At 37.7% G+C, this 22,022-nt stretch overlaps 1 protein-coding gene across 1 annotated transcript in view; it reads right to left on the bottom strand.

The window, feature by feature from the left end:
* The window catches only part of LOC126108511 (coiled-coil domain-containing protein AGAP005037), a 249,741-nt gene that overhangs the window by 105,906 nt on the left and 121,813 nt on the right, over nt 1-22,022 (bottom strand). The window lies entirely within an intron of this gene.

Raw genomic sequence — 22,022 nt, 5'->3', positions numbered from 1 at the left:
CTACGTGTCCATGCCGCCGACTATGATTCATTGCATAGCTGTACTGTGGAGCTCACTGCAGACATCGCGTAACACGAGGATATAAAAGATAAGTACAGCCAGCAGCTACATTGCAAAATTGTGCCCTTTTATTAGCCATGGCCGATGAGACGTGTGAATCTCAAAGTGAAGGCGAATCAGTGGATGTTAGGAGTAACTGTAGTAGACCTAGCATGCCAAAAGAAATAGGCTGGATGCCAGGAAGTGACCTGAGTACATTTTTTGTAAAACTTACTAGTAAATTAGGAGAAATAGACTCAAAAATAGAGAATATAAAAACTGCAATAGTTGGAGAAATGGATTCGAAAATAGGGGATATGGAATGGAGCCTTAGTGATAAAATAAAGACAGTGAGTGAAAAATTTGATGTCTATTGGAAATAGTATGGAGAATTGTGGAAAAGGTGAGGAGAGGGTTATTCAGTGTGATGTAAAGGCTAATATGAGTGGTGTATTTGACAATGTGGGAAATGCTGGTCAATTACCTACTGATAATGTTACTGTGCTTGTGGGTGCAGGTGTTAACTGTGGTAGTGATAATGACTTCAATGTGGATATGGAAATGTGTAATGATATGGAGAATGTTGCTGTAGGTTGCCCAGAAGATAAAATTGAAACCTATGTTTCTTAACTGATGAGGATGCAAGCCTGAAAGATGTTAATTGTGAATGGTTAGGAAAGGAGGAGGCTGATTGTAATTGGAGTGATTGGGTGTCCTATGCAAAGTTACACAAAGCTTTGATGCCTGAAGAATGGGGTAAAATAAAATTTAAAATTGCCAGAAAATTGGAAGAATTAAGTGAAGAAGAGAATGTTGAGTTTGCTATTAAGGATCCGTTTGAAGGGGATACTGGTGTATGTTTTGGAGAAAGATCTAAAGATATTTGCATTATGCAAGAGGAAAGCAGGTGTGAAGTAGAAAGAGATTTATTACAGGAATCAGGGCTGAACAGAGTAGAAAGAGAGGTGATACAGCCAATAATTGATATCAATGTGGGAAGAATTACAGATATTGCATTATTAGACTCTGGCCTCAAGTTTATCTGCAATTTCTGAATCTTTCTGGCAGCAAATTGAAGGTTTAGGATTAATAGAATTACCAGTTACAGGAGTCAAAATTAAGACAGCAACTGGGACATGTAGCAAGCCCATCAGCAGAGAAGTATTACTGGAAAAAATAGGTAGTAAACAAGCCCGAGTTCAGTTGCAAGCTTCTCACTACAGAGCCAGCAGTGCAAGAGTTGTATTGTACAGAACTATGTATCAAGTTTATAGTCTGTTGTACAATGAGACAACAGACTCTTATTCTGTACTGTATCAAGTGATAAATTAGTGTTCAGTGCCATATACCAAAGACAGTCCGGTGGACATGGATTGTTTCAAAGTATTTCATCTTGTTCGAATTGTAATTACGTGTTCAATTATTTTCAATGTTTTGAAGTATCCGCTTGGCCTCCTCCAGATTTAAATCTAAGAACCCACCAGAGTGCCAATGATTTTTTTAAAATCTGGCACAATGCAATTGAGAAAGACTGTGCACTAATTCTGTTACCACCATCACAAATCGCACATAGATCATGAGAATGAGAACAGAGAAATTATGCTGCATAGAGAGGCATACACTATCTGGTCAGTACCTGGACACACCTATGTAATGTGGAACTGACAACCAGATGCTACTATAAATGGAGGCTGGGAGTATTGTGTTGTCAGTAGACAAGCAGTAATAGTCAAATGGATCCATCAGGAGAGCTCAGTGACTTTAAACATGGACTAGTCATTGGATCTCATCTGAGTAACAAATTCATTAGATACATTTCAACACTTCTAAGGCTGCCCAAGTCAACTGTTGGTAATGTGACAGTGAAGAGACCAGATAGACCTCATGCACTGAGGGGTGGGGACCGTCAAGCACTGTGGAAGGTGGTTGTGAAAAGTCGCATGAAATCAATGGAAGGGATCACTCCTGTCTGTGGGGAGTTAACGAGAATGAGATATAATAGTCGAGTTGTTGTTGTTGTTGTTGTGGTCTTCAGTCCTGAGACTGGTTTGATGCAACTCTCCATGCTACTCTATCCTGTGCAAGCTTCTTCATCTCCCAGTACCTACTGCAACCTACATCCTTCTGAATCTGCTTAGTGTATTCATCTCTTGGTCTCCCCCTACGATTTTTACCCTCCACGCTGCCCTCCAATACTAAATTGGTGATCCCTTGATGCCTCAGAACATGTCCTACCAACCGATCCCTTCTTCTGGTCAAGTTGTGCCACAAATTTCTCTTCTCCCCAATCCTCTTCAATACTTCCTCATTAGTTATGTGATCTACCCATCTAATCTTCAGCATTCTTCGGTAGCACCACATTTCGAAAGCTTCTATTCTCTTCTTGTCCAAACTATTTACCGTCCATGTTTCACTTCCATACATGGCTACACTCCATACAAATACTTTCAGAAATGACTTCCTGACACTTAAATCTATACTCGATGTTAACAAATTTCTCTTCTTCAGAAACGCTTTCCTTGCCATTGCCAGTCTACATTTTATATCCTCTCTACTTCGACCATCATCAGTTATTTTGCTCCCCAAATAGCAAAACTCCTTTACTACTTTAAGTGTCTCATTTCCTAATCTAATTCCCTCAGCATCACCCGACTTAATTCTACTACATTCCATTATCCTCGTTTTGCTTTTGTTGATGTTCATCTTATATCCTCCTTTCAAGACACTGTCCATTCCATTCAACTGTTCTTCCAAGTCCCTTGCTGTCTCTGACAGAATTACAATGTCATCGGCCAACCTCAAAGTTTTTATTTCTTCTCCATGGATTTTAATACCTACTCCAAATTTTTCTTTTGTTTCCTTTACTGCTTGCTCAATATACAGATTGAATAACATCGGGGAGAGGCTACAACCCTGTCTTACTCCCTTCCCAACAACTGCTTCCCTTTCATGTCCCTCGACTCTTTATAACTGCCATCTGGTTTCTGTACAAATTGTAAATAGCTTTTCGCTCCCTGTATTTTACCCCTGCCACCTTTAGAATTTGAAAGAGAGTATTCCAATCAACATTGTCAAAAGCTTTCTCTAAGTCTACAAATGCTAGAAACGTAGGTTTGCCTTTCCTTAATCTTCTTCTAAGGTAAGTCGTAAGGTCAGTATTGCCTCACGTGTTCCAGTATTTCTACGGAATCCAAACTGATCTTCCTCGAGGTTGGCTTCTACTAGTTTTTCCATTCGTCTGTAAAGAATTCGTGTTAGTATTTTGCAACTGTGGCTTATTAAACTGATTGTTCGGTAATTTTCACATCTGTCAACACCTGCTTTCTTTGGGATTGGAATTATTATATTCTTCTTGAAGTCTGAGGGTATTTCACCTGTTTCATACAACTTGCTCACCAGATGGTAGAGTTTTGTCAGGACTGGCTCTCCCAAGGCCGTCAGTAGTTCCAATGGAATGTTGTCTACTCCGGGGGCCTTGTTTCGACTCAGGTCTTTCAGTGCTCTGTCAAACTCTTCACGCAGTATCGGTTCTCCCATTTCATCTTCAACTACATCCTCTTCCATTTCCATAATATTGTCCTCAAGAACTTCGCCCTTGTATAGACCCTCTATATACTCCTTCCACCTTCCTGCTTTCCCTTCTTTGTTTAGAACTGGGTTTCCATTTGAGCTCTTGATATTCATGCAAGTGGTTCTCTTTTCTCCAAAGGTCTCTTTAATTTTCCTGTAGGCAGTATCTATCTTACCCCTAGCGATATACGCCTCTACATCCTTACATTTGTCCTCTAGCCATCCCTGCTTAGCCATTTTGCACTTCCTGTCGATCTCATTTTTGAGACGTTTGTATTCCTTTTTGCCTGCTTCATTTACTGCATTTTTATATTTTCTCCTTTCATCAATTAAATTCAATATTTCTTATGTTACCCAAGAATTTCTACTAGCCCTCGTCTTTTTACCTACTTGGTCCTCTGCTGCCTTCACTACTTCATCCCTCAAAGCTACCCATTCTTCTTCTACTGTATTTCTTTCCCCCATCCCTGTCAATTGTTCCCTTATGCTCTCCCTGAAACTCTGTACAACCTCTGGTTCTTTCAGTTTATCCAGGTCCCATCTCCTTAAATTCCCACCTTTTTGCAGTTTCTTCAGTTTTAATCTACAGGTCACAACCAATAGATTGTGGTCAGAGTCCACATCTGCCCCTGGAAATGTCTTACAATTTAGAACCTGGTTCCTAAATCTCTGTCTTACCATTATATAATCTATCTGATACCTTTTAGTATCTCCAGGGTTCTTCCATGTATACAACCTTCTATCATGATTCTTAAACCAAGTGTTAGCTATTATTAAGTTGTGCTCTGTGCAAAATTCTACCAGGCTGCTTCCTCTTTCAATAGTCGAGTAGCCCCCCATAAACCACGTACTTCTGTAGTCAGTGCTAAGTTACACTTAAGCTGACGTAAAGGGTGACACCACTTGATAGGGGAGGACTGGAATTGAGTGATTTGGGTTGATAGATCACACCTGGAGAAAGTTACCTGCCATCATGCATAGTGCTAACAGTGAAGCACAGACAAACTGGTGTTACGATATTAGGGTGTTGTTGTACTCTTATTGCGCTTAAGGAAATACTAAATGAACAGGTTTCACAGCACTGTGTACTTCTCACAGTTGACAAATAGTTCAGAGATGATACCTGTTTTTACCAGCATGACAATGTACCCTATCATAAAGGAGCACCTCTGAAGCAACGGTCTGTGGACAATAAGATTCCTGAAATGAACTAGCCTGCCCAGAGTATCAACCTAAGCCAATGGAACACTTTTGGTACAAGTTAAAATATCGACTTTGCTCCAGACTAGTGTGCAACATCCCTACCTTTTCTGTTTTGACTCTTGAGGAAGAATGAACTGCGTTACCTCCACATATATTCACTTGTCCCACTGAAAGATTTCCCAGCCACATATATTCGCTCATTTCGCTGAAAGATTTCCCAGTAGAGTACTAGCCATCGTAAAATGAAGAACAGATACACTACTTATTAATGTCCTCTAATAGGTGTCCAGATACTTTTGATAAGACAGTGTATTTTAAGAATGATGGGAGACCTTAAGGGGATCCTCCTTTTAATGCGTTACTGTTTGCCATTATTATATCTATTTTTGTCTTCCTTTGTTTCAAAATAAAAGGATTCCTGTCATCCAGGGGTCCAAATGATCTGTCCTTCTCATTTAACCTTTCCCAATCTCTCCCCCTCTCCTCCTCCCGACAAGGAAACTATTGGTTCTGAAAGCTAGGAACAGGGTTAATTACTGGGTCCATTCCTGTTCTTACCATACGTAAATGTCCTCCCAACGACTTTATAGGCCTGTTCAAAAACTTCATTGTTAGTACTGTACTACATTTGGGAACAGCTGAAGGGGATACTAGAGAGGAAAGTTAAGTATCTGCTTCACCAAATTTGGCATCCCGACCAACCATAATCACCTACTGCCACATCTTTTCCTCATACTCAGTTGACAGGATTCTTAGGCCATCAGCAAAGTAGTGTTTATGCCTCAGCACCCACCTGCCTTTCTTTGAGACTCAATACTACCTCACCAGTGAATATGAGCGGCCCACAGAGTTTGCAGTTGAACATACAAGCACAATTTTGTCCAATAAAGCATGCTGTGTTGTCCCACAACACATCAGTCAGAGGTATGGCAGGGTGTACACTCAGACCAGAAAAAAAAAATTCCTGCGTTTCCTGCTTAAAAATACACTCTTTTGTGGGTGAAAAAAAATTTTTTTCCATGTTAAATGACAATATACTATCCCTCAGATCTGCTGAAACTTATCAATCCTTTGATACTTCAGGGGGGAAAAAAACCACCAATGTGTTTTGGAAAGATCTTTGATGTGTGGCAACATTTAAGCTGAAGCTGCGTATTTTTGTATTATGAAAGTATAAACACGAAATCCATCAAATACAACATGGTAGCTTCATTTTTTAGTGTATGTTACCCTTCAAGATATATCACACACAAATGTACCACTGAACTTTTAAATAATGGGTGGTCCTCTGTGTCCAAAATTTTTCTAAGCAGCTGGCCCTCAATGTGTTAAGCTTTGAATGAGATCCAAACACTCTGCGATTTATGAAATTCGTCGCACATTCTCATACATAACATATTCATCCTGTGCAAAATGAAATTTACTTTGAAAGGAATGCTGCTCAAACCACCATTTATATTATTTTCCTCAACCTATTAGAAATGTAAATAGTTATGACATCACTCTCATTGAATGCAGTTTGTTGTTAGAAAGTATTACATAGTCTTTGTCTTAAATTGTTTGACACATTTTGCTGTGAGTAGATGGTTGTGTGTGCAATGTGTTCTGTTGTTGTAAATGGTGCATTTTCTTTGCAACTTAAGTTTTATTCGGTGTTGTTCTCTCGTTTATCTTTCACTGCTGCAGTACTGTTCTGCAGAAGAGGGCTAAAGCAAAATTCTTTGTTATAGTATCAGTTCTTAGTTATTGGAGCAGTATTATTCTGCAGTGGCAGACTAAAGTAAAATTCTTTGTTAGAGTAACTCCCAGAATTCTTAAAAATTCCTGCGATTTTCCCTGATTTTTTTCAGACTAAAAAATTCCTGCAATTTTCCAGGGAGTGTATATGATCCACTGATTTACTATAATGAGACTTGGGTGTTAAGTACAGTGACAACAGCATAACAGAATACATGGGCTGGGAAAAATGGTTCTCACTTGCGCAGAAGAGAAAATATTGGACAGAAAATCTGATGTTCCTCTTTCAGCCATTACTTTTGTTACTCCACAGAACAGTCAAGGGCCCAAAGCTCAACTACAGGGTGTTCCAAGACTTTAAGGCCAAACAGTGTGAGTTCTACAGCATTAATTTATTTTTTAACCAATTTTTGGTTTATGAGGCCATAATCCAATTTTAATTGACTACTGTCACCCAAAACAGGTACAATATTCATGAACAACATTGCAAAAAACTTACACATCACCAAGAGTGAGATATGAACACAAAGTAAATGTAATATTTGCCAGTATAGTGCTAATGCAATTAAAAATGTTGAACAGTAAATAAATATCAAGGGAACAAGGAAAACATTAACATAAAACCTTGCACAAACAGTGCCTGTATATCAATTTAAATTAAACTGAATTAAATTAAGAACCATAATAAATAAAATTGGTGCAAGACAGGAGTACTGAAGAATATCTTGAATAAGTACATGTGGAAGATGGATCAATGTCTTATGTACAGGAGATGTACATACTGTGAAACATCAGAATATGGATAGCACATAGACAATCACAACAAGATAAATAATTACAGGAAAAAATTGAGGAACAAATGGAAGAGATGGTGCGGGAGTATTGGAAAACTTTGAAGATTAAGTGAAGTTTAGAATGATGGAAGTACTGAGCTGTTTTTGGTCATTTAATAATAAATCAGGACTGTGGGCCAGCTATCTGTTGATTTCTAAGGCTTGCAACAGATAAAGTTTTTGGTCTTTGCTTGCACATTAGAGGTGATTGGACTTGCCAGTATCTGTGGCCATCATTCCCTACATGCTTAGCAAATGTACTTCTACAACTTCCAGCTCCAGTCGTGCTCAGTAGAAGAGCATTTGAGCATTTAATGTCTGCCACATACAGAATAATGCTACAATCTCTTCACAGGGCATACCTACCGTTAAACAATTCTGAACATTTAACTGAAGGATTTTTCACATATCAGGCATTGCAAGAGTCATTTTCCAAACATTCAACCATATTTGAGGCAAAAATATTCAATAAACTTAATGATAATACTGCTCACTTCCTGTAAAATTTTAACAGATTTTTTATACAAAACAAAAGGTACACGAGACCCACATATAAGTGATCACATAAATTATGGTTGATATTTGATGGAAGTGATCACTTGTGCAACATTTCACAATTAAGTATAACAATAAACACTTCTTAGCTATTAACAAGAAAAATTTACAATATTTGAGATAAATGGGTAGCATGTATTACTTGTCACAAGAACTATACCTATCCAGACACACACACACACACACACACACACACACACACACACACACACACACAGAGGAGCTGATTACCCGGTGTCGCCTGGTTGTGTGTTTATTCCAATCTTCTGTTAGTCCGTCTCCTCCTGCCCCCACTCTCTGTACATCTCCTCCTACTCCTCTCACTGTTCATCTCTTGCTCCCTTCCCTCTCTGTCAATCTGTTCCTTCCCCACTACCCACCTGCTATTCCCCCCTCTGTCCATTTCCTCCTTCCCACTCTCTGCCTGTCCATATCCACCTCCTCCCTTCTCTCTCCACATTATCACACTCACCTCAGTATGAGGCTGATGCTTCTTACACCTAGTATTTCATCCCAGACTGTAACTAATATGTATACCAAATTTGATTTAAATCATTCCAAGGGTTTAAGATGAGCTTTGTACCCATGGTTTTGCTTGCACGCAAGCATCAAATGCATTTTACACATATTTAAGGTACTTCATATGTACTTATACACACATTTCACTTGTATGTCTAGCAACTTTTGCCCTACAGTTTCATTTTCGTGCAGCGCAATGTTTATGATGTCATACCTCGTGGACTATGGCTGTACAATGATATAATATTGCAAATACATCCAGTGGTATATGTAGCTATTGTCAGGAAAATGTACTGAGAATAGAATTACTACCAAAAAAGTAATAAATCAAAATGTCAAGCACAATGTGACAGTTTTTTCTCGCATCTCAGTATTTCACGTCGTATCTCCTGAACTGTGTGTCATACAGTGGTAAATTTTTGTATGTACATTCAACGGCAAGTGTGGATACTGCCTGCAAAAACTTTGCATGTAGAGAAAGTAGTTAAATATCTTGCATGATGTTGTATTTTTTCACACATTCAGTGTTTATGACATCATATCTCCAGAACTAAGGTTCATACAATTAAATAATTTTTCTGGTACATCCTGTAGTATATGTGAATACTGTCTGCAAAATGTGTCACATATACAGTTAGTAGTAAATAAGTAATAAGTTAAAATGTTATGCTTCATTTGGCAGTTTTACTGTACAAACAGCGAAATTAAGTACAAAATTAAATTTTCTGCTTTCATCACCTTATGGAGTTTGTAATTTTCAAATAATGTGTAAAGTCTGCTGCAAGTCTCTGTGTCTCTAAGTGTTCTCATTCTCCAGTATCGTTGGCTACACCACTTTTTCACCCCCACCTCTTTTGATAGGTGGGTGGTTCTTGCTCAACAGTGATTCTTTCCACTTAGTAAATGATGTGTGTACCAAGTTTGGCTGAAATTGGTCCAGTGGTTTAGGAGGAGATACGGAACATACAAACGTAAGTATATATACATATATACACACACACAGACATTTTTATAAGTTGTATGCTTCAGAACTATTAAGCATTTCCAAAAAAAAAAAATTAGAAAAGGAAAGGCAGCAACCAACAAGAAAAGGTATAGATGACAACAAATAAATAAAGTAATATTATTCCCAAATTGGATCACAAATTGCAGGAAAAGTTCGAAGCAATGAGCACGTTAAGAAAGCCTGTCCTCCTCTTTGTGCGTGTGGGTGTGTGTGTGTGTGCTTGAAGCTCCATTTTCATCAGTGCGAACAGGAATCAATGTAAGTGGACAAACATTCAGTAGACAATTCACCAGTATACATTATTACTAACTTCTGTCAGTGAACGAATGATTGCAGTGGAAGGAATGGAAGAGAACTTGACAGAATGAGCACCAAAGCATGCGAACAATGTATAGCTGTTTTTCTTATGCTTACGTCACCAGTACATAGGTTTCATTCGATACCACATTATAGTGCCGTGCAGGTAAGAAGGTAAGTGGTGAGGCAATGCACAGTCTCAAGTAATAGTGTACCACATAATGCTACAACCCACAGTATCATTTGCCACATCATCCTGCAGCATGTCCTTTGGAGTGCATGTAGAACATGTAACTTTGATTTTTATCTTAGTTTAAATATGGTGAGGTTACTAGTCACTATAGTGTTCATTATCAGTGGCATAAAGCAAACACACATTTTGTGCCTGTATATGTGTGGATGGATATGTGTGTGTGTGCGCGCGCGCGCGAGTGTATACCCGTCCTTTTTTCCACCTAAGGTAAGTCTTTCCGCTCCCGGGATTGGAATGACTCCTTACCCTCTCCCTTAAAACCCAAATCCTTTCGTCTTTCCCTCTCCTTCCCTCTTTCCTGACGAGGCAACCGTTGGTTGCGAAAGCTAGAATTTTGTGTGTATGTTTGTGTGTCTATCGACGTGCCAGCGCTTTCGTTTGGTAAGTCAAATCATCTTTGTTTTTAGATATATTAAGTTATATAGTGATAGATTTCCAAGCATATAAACTGCTTTAGAGGTAGTCAGAAGCAGTGGCTCAGTGTAACGCTTATCCCAGCATTGCAAGTCACCACAGAAGTCATCAGTTGAAGTATGAGACCTGCGATAAAATCAGAAAGCACATCGGTGCCACCACAAAGTATTCTTCATCCCTCTCTGTGCAGAACACAATAATGCAGTCCTCGTCTTGCATGCACATTACTACAGTATGTTGTGATGCAACATTATGATATTCAGATGGGATTATTTTGTATCATTTGATTTACAGTTCCAGGCTTCCTTATCCTTGTTCCAAGACTACACATATGTTGATAGACAACTTTGCCGCCTGCTCACTGCAACTGTGTGGAAAGCTGCGAAGCAGGGCACTACCTAACAATAATTTCAGTCCAAGAAAGGCACACACTTATACTTTGGTTCTTAACAATGTAACAGTTAGACTAACTCCTGAACTTGCGCCTTTTTACTTTGTCCTATCTGAAGCAAGCATATCCTATCTGAAGCAAGCAAGTAATACATTTATCTTGTTCAAATGTCAAACTGAGGAAGCTAACCATCATTTGCACTCTCACTCTTCACGATCCCTCACCACCTGCTTAATGTGCTGCAGAGACCTTGAATCCCACAACTGCTTGTGATATCTCTATTCACTAATTAGCAACACTGCATTTAAGAGCACTCCATTTCTCACACAATTCTGTTTTAATACCAAAGGAAGTTCATGTGAAAAAATAAATGTGTGTGTGTGCGTGTGTGTGTGTGTGTGTGTGTGTGTGTGTGTGTGTGTGTGTGTGTGTGTGTGAGAGAGAGAGAGAGAGAGAGAGAGAGAGGGGTCATCTCTGGTTATGCATTTTGTTATTAGTTTTCCTTTAAAAGCAGACTTTGGAAAATAAATTAAACCACAGCAGCACAGTGTTACATGAAATAACAGTCAATTAAATTTTACATTATAAAATATCTTAATTACTTTGCACTGATCAATGTGTCTTCTGAGGAGTGACATGTATCTGAAACTCCAGGGCATCTTTAATTTTCTCCTGTGAAATACGAGGCATATTCGAAAAGTAAGGGCCGTTTGATATATGTATAAGTTGTCACCTCAGAACAATGTTGTACAAATGCAGTGCCATCTACTGACTGTTTACATTCACTGGAATGTGGATGAAGGCAACAACAATGCCTTCAAAACTGTTGCTCCCCCAGTTTTGGTGTTGTACCACTGGCCTTTTTTTTTTTTTTTTAATGAGGTGACACCACAGTTTGAAGGTATTTTTGCATAAGGATATGCCACACAGCTCTTCAAACACTGTCTCACATCAACTTACTTTCAACGGGACAACAAATTCCCTCAGGAAAATGACACTGTGGCAGTGGAGAACCCACTTCGTGCAGTTATAGCGAATTTCTATTTGAAAAATTTGAAGAAATAGTCCTTCAGATGACCAAGTAAGGTGTTCATGACAGTTCTATTGTGTATCAAGGGAAAAACTCTGAATTCATTAATTTTTAAATGATGTTAATTCTAATATAAAGCTTAATACATAGTAAAATATCGAAAATGAGAAAGAATGTCATATTTCATTTACAGATGTACTTGTACTCAGAAAACTTGGTGGAACTGTAGGGAACAAAGTTTGCAGAAAGTCTACTCATACAAATAGATACAATACCTTCACAAAAATTCAACTCACCATCCTAAGCACAAAAGAGAAGTGGTCAAAAAATTGGTGGATCAGGCTAAAAGATTTTGTGAATGACAGTACATGGAGAAAGAGATTGTTAATTTAAGAACTGCTTTCAGAAGAAATGGATACTCTGACAAAGAGATAAATAGGGCACTACATCCTAAATGGTTTCAAATTTCTAGTGAAAAAGAACCAATTAAAGGGAAAGTGTTCCTCCAATCCATAAAAGGAACGCAGATCACGACAGCAGAAAACTAGGAAGAAAAGAGCACTGTGTAAATACACAAAAAACTGCACGGATATTCAACACTGTAAAAGACCTATGCCCATCGCTTCCCACAACAAGAGTATATGAAGACCCTTGCACATGCGGTCAAGTTATGCCAGGTGTCCCTCCTTAGAGTTGTCATGTACATTTTCTCTGGTGTTTCGACAAATATTTGCAATTTCGTTTTTGCATTATGTAGCTGGAGTCAGCCCAAACAATTACTACTTGTTACATCTTTCATGTGATGCATGGTGTCAATACAAAGCGTCAGTTTGTTTCCCGTTGCAAACGAAATTATTTTTAAATCAGAATTTTATGTGCTCATTCGACAGAGCACTCGAAAACTAATCTAGTCTGATGTTTGTTTTATCGATATGTATTAATGTGGACAGTAAAACATGAAGAATAAGCAGCTGCTCACTAGCACTGCATGCTTGGTAGTAGCAGTTAGTGCAGGCCATGGGGACGCTGTTGCAGCTTGAGTACTGGTTATTCTTCAAGTTTTACTGTCCTTGTCAATATGTCGATACGTCTCCAGGGGACTCGCACCTAGTGAGTACATGGCTGGCAAGCACGGGGCTCCGAGCTGAGTCCTGGCATTGCTTCCACTTACTTATGCCAGGCTCCTCACTTTTATCTTTCCTGTCTGGCTATCCTCGGCCAACTCTTGTTTTTCCGACCCTGACGCTATTAGGTTTCGAGGGTTAGGGGTCTTTCTTTTCCCAATCCTATCCTTCCTCTGGTAGCGGGCAGCAGCGGGCACCTGTAGGGTCATTCCATAACAAATCACCCAATAAAAAATAAATTTTACACCCACCTCCTTAGATTTTCATGAAATTTGGCTCAAATGATTCTAATATCATCCTGACAAACACCTGCAATTTTTTTGCTGTATCTCTTACAGTTTCTTTGATAAATTTTTAAAGTTTTTATGTTTTGCATTTTCCGGACCTTCGGAAATGGTAAATTTAATTTGTATTCAAAACTTTAAAATTGATTATCTTAAAAACTCTTTTAGATAACATCATGAATTTTTGCAGCAGTTTATTTATTATACATATTTGAAGATAAAAATGATACTATTAAAATATATTAATATTTTCTATGAAAAAAATATATATGTCTTTTTTTTAACGGATGTTTTGTTTTATAAGAATTGCAATATCTAGAGTCTCAGACCTGATAGAATGCTCAAATTTGTTTTAATTTACTCTTAAACATATAAGCTACTTGATAAAACAAAAATAATGATGGCTTTTTAACATGTTTATTAATTATAGTAGATTACATTAGAATTATGTACAAAGATAGTGCACTTACGACATTTATGTATAACCCAACTGATTGCTTGAAACATTGAATTTTTTGGGTAATTTTGTTTTTTTAAAAAACATTAATGCTGATTCAAACTGTTTTTCCACTTCATCAAAGAGCTTTCAGTTCTTTTGATACAGTCTTTTTTGAAGTAATACATTCTTCCAGTGCCGCTTGATTGAGGTGTGTCTACTACACAGACTATGTGCTCCAAAGGCACTATGCAAGAATCTTTTCTTTCAGGCCAATAAAATGATGCAGCTGGTCCTGAAGGATGTAGAAATAGAATTTCTGCATCTTCTTCATCATTGAATATTGTTTTTACCAGTCCAAAGTACCAGTTACCATCCTAATTTGCAGCCACATAGCTATTTATGGATGGCTCAACACGAACCCAATCAGAAGAAGAATGGAAAGAAAAGACTAAGGAGGGTTTAACACTATCTGTAGTCCTTCTAATTTCAAGATTGTTTGTTGGAAGTGGTTTGAAGTTATGAAAACTTCTTGTTCCAGGAATGGTTCGGGTTGCTGAAAAATGTTTTTCTAGTTTTAACCGTAGCAAATCAGCTTCTTTTTTTTTCAACTTTTTTTTCCACAAAACTTGTACACATCGATTGCTGTCATTATTTGTTCTTCGTCTGAAAGCTGTAGACTGGCTTTCCTTAAAATTCTTTTAATAGTTCCTCCTAGGCCATCACAAATTGACTGCCCATGACTTGTTGCAAAAAAAGAGTGTTGGTCCTTCAAATTAAAGTCTCTCAAGTGTTCAGTCAAATTTTTAAAACTGTTTCTATTTTTGTACTGCCCAGTACAACCATCTGTAAAGTAGTGAACTGAGTCAATGTCAGTATGATGTAATGACAGCCACTTTGTATTTTCTTTTTGTACAAAGTTAACAAAACCAGTGTCATGTTCTTGGTCATCACTAATAAAACAGTGGCTGGAAACAAAAACATTGTTTTCCTCATTTCTTAGAAAAACTCCAACTGGGTGTAGAGTACAACCACCTCTATTCCAGTGGTAACTTTGGATCTCATTTTGTATAACAAAGGAATAATTTTCACTGAAATCCATCACAATAACTGCTGTTTTGGGTGGTGGGTCTTCTTTCAATCTTTTAAAGGCTGCTGATTGGGATTTTGCTATAAACGAGTGCGGGGTGAGCTTTTCCAATGACCTAACCAATAAAGAAATGTAGTCTTCAACACTGATAGACTGTTTGATCATTTCTGCCCTGTCTGTGTTAACCCACTGACTGATTACAATTTCTTCTTCTAAAACATAATCTTCACTTAGTTTTTCAGTTGAGTACTCAGTTAGTGCAGTATTTGCAGGACAGCTGTCGCAATGATGTAGCATGCAGTTTTGGTTTTCCATGTTGCACACAAGCATCTTAATTAGGTCTTTATAAGATTCCTCAATTTTCACAGCATCCAGTAATAGTTTAACATTCTGGTGGATACTGCATACAAATACAGTGTGTGCGCCTGCAGCACAAGCAAGGATACACCATTTAGGTCTCAAGAAACAAAATTTTGAAAATCCTATTTCTACCTCGGGATTCTCCCATTTGAAAGAATGATAGAGTTCTCTCAAGTTACACAAAATGAGTCTTTTTTGCATGTACACATTTTTTTGAACACTTACTTTGTCTTTTGTTCCAGGTAGCACTCTGGAACTTTCATCCTTTTCATAAAAATCTGTTACAAGTCTAACTGTATTTTCAGAAAGAGTTTTACCTTTTTTTGGACCAGGAGTTTCCGAAATACCCTTTTCAGATTTTAGCTTTCTAGCTTGTCGCACCATGTACTCACTTACATTAAATTCTTTCATCACTTTATTTAGACTCCAAGAATCTGGAGCCAAGGTCAGAATCTGGATTTTTCTAGACCTCCCAACAGATGAAATCTTCTCTTTCATAAGAGAAATCATTACATCAAAATCCTTTGCTTTCTCAACCACACTTGTATCTTCTTCATTATCATCAGAACTTGGTGCATCATATTTTAATGCTTTTGAAACCGCCTTTTTTGCATTCTTTTCAATACTGCTAACCTTCCTTTTAAAATAAGACCCTTTACTTTGTTCTGACAAGCCATGAAGCTTTATCGGTGTTAAACCTAAATTATCAAGAGCAATGTTTGTTTGTACGAAGGATTCATTTCAGGATTCCAATGATTCTAATTCAACCATGACTTCATCTGTTTCACTTTCATTGACTTCAACTCTTAATTTTTCCTCACAAAAGTTATGGCATGTTGAGCAAAGCTTTTGTCCAGGTTTTATGCTAATATTTTTTGTCAGTAATTGTTTAGAAAGATCAAAGCTTACACTTCTCAACAATTTTTTGATGGGCTTTTTGTGTTTTTTTAGTGGGTCTACACATGTTGTTTGATACTTTTCAAAAACATTTAAAAAGTAGTAGCTGTGGTGTGAACATACCGGTATATTCTTAAATTCACCCAGATTAATTCCAGATCGTAAGTGGATCACATCTTTTTCTTCCTCACTCAATTCAGATACTGGTTGTAACTTTTTTGAAGGTGTGTAGGTTGTTTGGAAACTCAGATTTTTTAAATAATCCTACGCTACAGGTTTGAATATCTGACATACTGATTTCACTTTTGGTCTGATTACTGTTCTGGTTACTTTTATAGGATATTGGAAAAGAATCTCTGTAAACTAAGTAACAGTACTTACTGAAAGTTCGAATAAACTTAATAAAATACTATCCAAGCACTATTTAACACTGCAATAATTTTTTTACTTCAAAACACAGGAGTAACAAAACAAAATCCAAGCGTACATTGTTACTCCAAGAAGACAAAAACTTATTTTCGGTGTCTAAGTCACTTGGTACTTTTTATTTTTAAAATAATTAATATTATTTTTAAAATAATTAATAATTAAAATAAATAAGATAAGTACTAAACAGGTTAAAAAGCCAACATAATTTTTCTTTTAACTAATAGCCTATACAATTAAGAGTATTTTAAAACAAATTTGAGCTTTCTACTTGTAAATTTTTTTCCATTTGGAAGATTTTAATATATCTTTATGGTAATTTTTTTAACATTTAGATATAATACACAAACTTATTCCAAAATTTCATACTGATATCTTGAGTATTCTTTAATATACAAATTTTTTTAGTTGTGAGGACACGTTTAAGTTACGATTTCCGACTGCTGAAACAACGCCAAATCTAAAAACTTTAAAAATTTATTAAAAAAAACTATAAGAGATAGAGTAAAAAAATTTTACAAGTACTTTCAGGATGATAAAAGAAGTAATTGTACCAAGTTTCATCAAAATCTGACATGGTTGGTGTCAAGGCCTGGGTGACTTGACATAGAATGATCCAGTATCGAATTGATGCACAGAGCAAATGATGCTTCAGATGGATCAAGATCGAAGACTCATGGGTGAAACCAACCACAGTCTGGTTCTTCGGCCATGATACTGCGATGTGGAAAGGAAATGGAAAGACTACCACATTATTATATTTCCTGAATGTTGGAAGACGGAGGATAATGATGGCGTTTCCTGGAGTAAAATATTCCGGAGATAAACTAATCCCCCGTTCGGATTTACGGATGGGGAGTATTTCAGGTGGTATCATCAAAAGAGATGAACATTTTAATTTCAGGATTGGCACATGGAACGTGAGAACACTTCAAAGAGCAGGAAAACTGGAAAATCTGAAGAGAGAAATGGACAAATGTGAAGTGAACATAATGGGTTTAAGTGAAGTAAGGTGGACAGATAGTGGTGAAATAGTATCAGGTAATTACACAATGTGTTATTCCGGTGGTAAAAGTTTTGAACGTGGCATAGGAATAGTGATGGGAAATGAATTAGTGCAAAGTGTGAATAAAGTCGTATGTCATAGTGGCCGTTTAATGTTTGTGAAAATAAATACAAAACCAGTAGACATTCTAATAGTCCAAGTGTACATCCCACCATCAGATCACAATGACGAAGAAGTGGAGAAAATGTATGATGAAATAGAATACATCATTCAGTCCGAAGGAACAGGAAAAGTAAATACCATAATCAAGGGTGACTGGAATAGTTTGGTTGGACAAGGCAATGAAGCAAACATTGTTGGACAATATGGATTAGCAAAAAGAAACAAAAGAGGAGGAATGCTAGTGGAATTCTGTCACCGAAATAATTTGGTGGTGATGAGCATGTAATTTTTTTCTCTATCTATCTACGTAATTCTGTAGCTCTCAATTCGTTCGAGCAATCAATCATTCATGATAGGAAACACAGTCATAGCTCAGTCACTCAAAAATGATTCTGAAATTTTACTTGTTAGAATGAAATCAGGCGATGATTCTTCTTCTCTGCAGGCTCGTGCTTTGCGGCAGTCTGCTAATCTTTTTTTTTGAAGGAGCAATATATATATATATATTTCCTTTTTAATTGTACAGTTCGTATCAGTTATCTTCTGTGATAAATCTCAATAATCAAATTACAGTTCTTCCAAACCAAGCTCATGCTAATCGGCACGAAGACAATCTCGGAAGCTCCCCCTCTTTTATTTTTTATTTTTTATTTTTTTTTTTTTAACAACCACCAGAGAGAGTACTACAAAGAATACTTATGCGCTCATGGCATAGCTATTGTATGAAACTATTTTGCGCATGGTTTCTGCGAGTATGAAGATAGAAAATTTGTAAACGTCATTCAAGGGTAGAATTGTATCAGAATAATTCATCGAATATAGAGAGATATTACAAACACTTGGTTCAAGAAAAGGAAAAGTAAACTGTACACATGGAAGAGCCCAGGAGATAGACTACATACTCGTCAAACAGAGGTTTAAGGGCAGTGTGAAGGACGCCAAGACTATGCCGGCTGTCGACATCGACTCGGATCACAACCTCTTGGTTGCAGATATCAGCACAAGGCTGAAGAAGATCCAACAGCATGGGAGGAGAAAACAGAGATGGGACTTGGAAAAGCTAAGAGAGAAAAACGTGGCAGTAAGAGAATCGCTAGAGAAAAAATTTAACAAAGTGAGACACAAAAATACAAGTTCAAATGTGGAAGATCAATTGCAAAATGTTAAAATGGTTTTGTTAAGTACTCTGAAGAGTGAAATTGGGAGGGAAACAAAGAGAGTGAGAAAACCCTCGATCACCAATGAGATGCTGGAGAAGATGGGGGAAAGGAGGAAGTGTAAAAATGTTAATGAAGAAGAATACAGAACACTTAACAATGCCCTCAAGGGGGGAAACAGACAAGGCGAAGGAAAAGTACTTAGAAGGAATGTGTGATGAAATAGAAGAACTACAAAGAAGAAGAAGGTATGACCTCATGTACCAGAAAACAAAGGAACTGGGAGAAAGAGAGAACAAAAGTGTAAGAACATTCGGAATAGAAAATTCTAGAGGACAAGTGGTTACTGAACAAGTGGAAGTGCTGAAAACATGGGAAGAATATATAAGAAAACCATATGATACAGAACATCACCCAGATGACATCAACATAGAGCCAGAGGAAGCTGTTGACGAAGATGAAAAAGGGCCCAGTATACTGACAAGGGAAGTAGAGAAGGCGATAAAGGACATCAAGAGTAGGAAAGCTACAGGGGATGACGGCATACCAGTGGATTTGCTTAAAGAAATCGGAAGTGAAAGTTTGAAAGTTCTGACACAACTCATAAACAAAATCTATGAAACTGGAGAATGGCCTGAAGACTTTTTGGACGTCATAGTGGTTACTCTTGACAAGAAAAAACAAGCCAAGAAGTGTAGTGATTATAGAACAATTAGTCTGATATTGCATGTGGCAAAGATCATTGCAAGAATACTAAATAGACAGTTGGAAAACAAAATTGAAGAAGTTATAGGAGAAGACCATTTGGCTTCAGGAAAGGAAAAGGAACCAGACACACCATTGGCATGATGAGGACATTGTCAGAGAGAGTTTTGGCTGTTAACAAAGAAGTTTGTGCTTGTTTTATAGACTGGCAGAAGGCCTTAGACAGAGTCAATTAGAACGTATTGATGAACATCCTTAAGAAAATAGGAATCAACTGGAGAGATTGGAGACTTATAACGAACTTGTACCTAGGACAAAGGGTAAAGGTACGACTGAACTATGGAGAAACGAACAGTGTGGAAATAGGAAGGGGAGTGAGACAAGGATGTTGTCTGTCGCCAAATCTCTTCCACCTGTATGGAGAAATGCTGGAAAGGATGCGGAAACTTCAAAGTAGGACAACGTCTCATCAACACCACAAGTATGCAGATGACCTGGTCGTGCTTGCCAAAAATCAGAGACAGCTGCAACACATTATGAACAATTTGGTGGAAACGGGAAGAAAATACGGCATGGAAAGCAACATCGAAAAATCAAAAGTGATGCGCATATCAAAACGTGAGAAACATTTGAAGATAACTGTTGACAATCAGGAACTGGAAAATGTGAATCAGTTCAAGTACCTGGGAAGTTTTATCACAAAGGATGCCCACTGCACCAACGAAATCCGAGCATGAATCACCATAGCCAAAGCTGCTTTCAACAAGAAGAGGACTCTGCTGACCAGCAAGTTGAGTTTGGCATTGAGAAAAAAACTGATAAAGTGCTACATCTGGAGCATTTCACTGTACAGAGCAGAGACACGGACCATGAGAAAGAAGGAGAAAAAGTATTTAGAGAGCTTTGAAGTGTGGTGCTGGAGGAGAATGGGAAAAATCAAGTGGACAGATCGCATAAAAAATGATGATGTACTGCAAAGAGTAGGAGAGAAGAGAAGTATTCTGCATACAATTCTTCAGAGAAAGGCCAACTGGATTGGACATGTACTTAGACACAACGGACTCATACATGATGTCATCGAAGGGAAACTCAGAGGAAACGCAGGACGATGAACAAAAAAAGAATTCAACATCTGGACGACATGAAAGATGGAAGGAAATATAACAGACTGTAGGAAGAAGCTGAAGACAGGGAACAGTGGAATCAGAAATTCTCCGTACGAAGACATGTACCTGCCACTAGGCAGAATACTACATAATAACATCAATAAAACAAACATTACACTAGATAATCTGGGACTGCTCTTATCAAATGGGCACATAAAATTCCACTTTCAAAAAAATTCTGCTTGTAACAGGAAACCAACCAACACTTTCCGTCAACATTGCGTGTCATATGAAAGGTATGTTAAGCACTATTTGTTTGGGCTGACTCCAACTAGAAATCCAAAAACGAAATTGGAAATTTTTGCTGAAACACCAGAGAAAGTGCGCCTAACTACTCACAGGGGAGACACCACGAACACAGGAAGCACAAAATGAAGCATCAATGCCCGACTTAAGGAACACAGAACAATTGTCATCTGGGAAACATGGATAAATTGGCAGTATTAGATTATGCACTGGAGCCAGGGAACCATCAAATCTGTTTTTCCTATATTATGGTTTTAACAAGATCAATTATCCTATCACTATGCTAGGATGTACAGAGAGGCTACAGAAATACATAAATAGGAAAGAAACAGGAATGAAATTAGACAAGTCATGGGCCTTAGAGCCAAACAAAGCAAACACCTTCATAACACACATCGGCATGACACAGTGACCTGATATCATCATGACCGGTGCAGAGATACACATAAACAGTTCAACCTCCGGAGGTTGTTTATGTCTAATATTGCTATCTTGAGCTTTCATGGGCTTTGATAATATCTTTACTATTAGGAGAGGAAATGTTAGGCACAGAAATATCCTTGGATCATGGCCTAATGTTTGTTGTTGTTATGGTCTTCAGTCCTAACACTGGTTAGATGCAGCTCTCCATGCTACTCTATCCTGTGCAAGCCTCTTCATCTCCCAGTACCTACTGCAACCTACATACTTCTGAATCTGCTTAGTGTATTCATCTCTTAGTCTCCCTCTTCAATTTTCACCCTCCACGCTGCCCTCCAACACTAAATAGGTGATCCCTTGATGCCTCAGAACATGTCCTACCAACCAATCTCTTCTTCTAGTCAAGTTGTGCCACAAATTTCTCTTCTCCTCAATTCTATTCAATACCTCCTCATTAGTTATGTGATCTACCCACCTAATTTTCAGCATTCTCCTGTAGCACCACATTTCGAAAGCTTCTATTCTCTTTTTGTCTAAACTATTTATTGTTCACGTTTCACTTCCATACATGGCTACACTCCATACAAATACTTTCAGAAAAGACTTCCTGACACTTAAATCTATACTCGATGTTAACAAATTTCTCTTCTTCAGAAATGCTTCCCTTAGCATTGCCAGTCTACATTTTATATCCTC

This window comes from Schistocerca cancellata, chromosome 11, assembly GCF_023864275.1.
Source record: "Schistocerca cancellata isolate TAMUIC-IGC-003103 chromosome 11, iqSchCanc2.1, whole genome shotgun sequence".
Taxonomy (NCBI): domain Eukaryota; kingdom Metazoa; phylum Arthropoda; class Insecta; order Orthoptera; family Acrididae; genus Schistocerca; species Schistocerca cancellata.
Note: the sequence above shows the minus strand (reverse complement) of the source record. Positions and strands in the feature narration are given on the sequence as shown.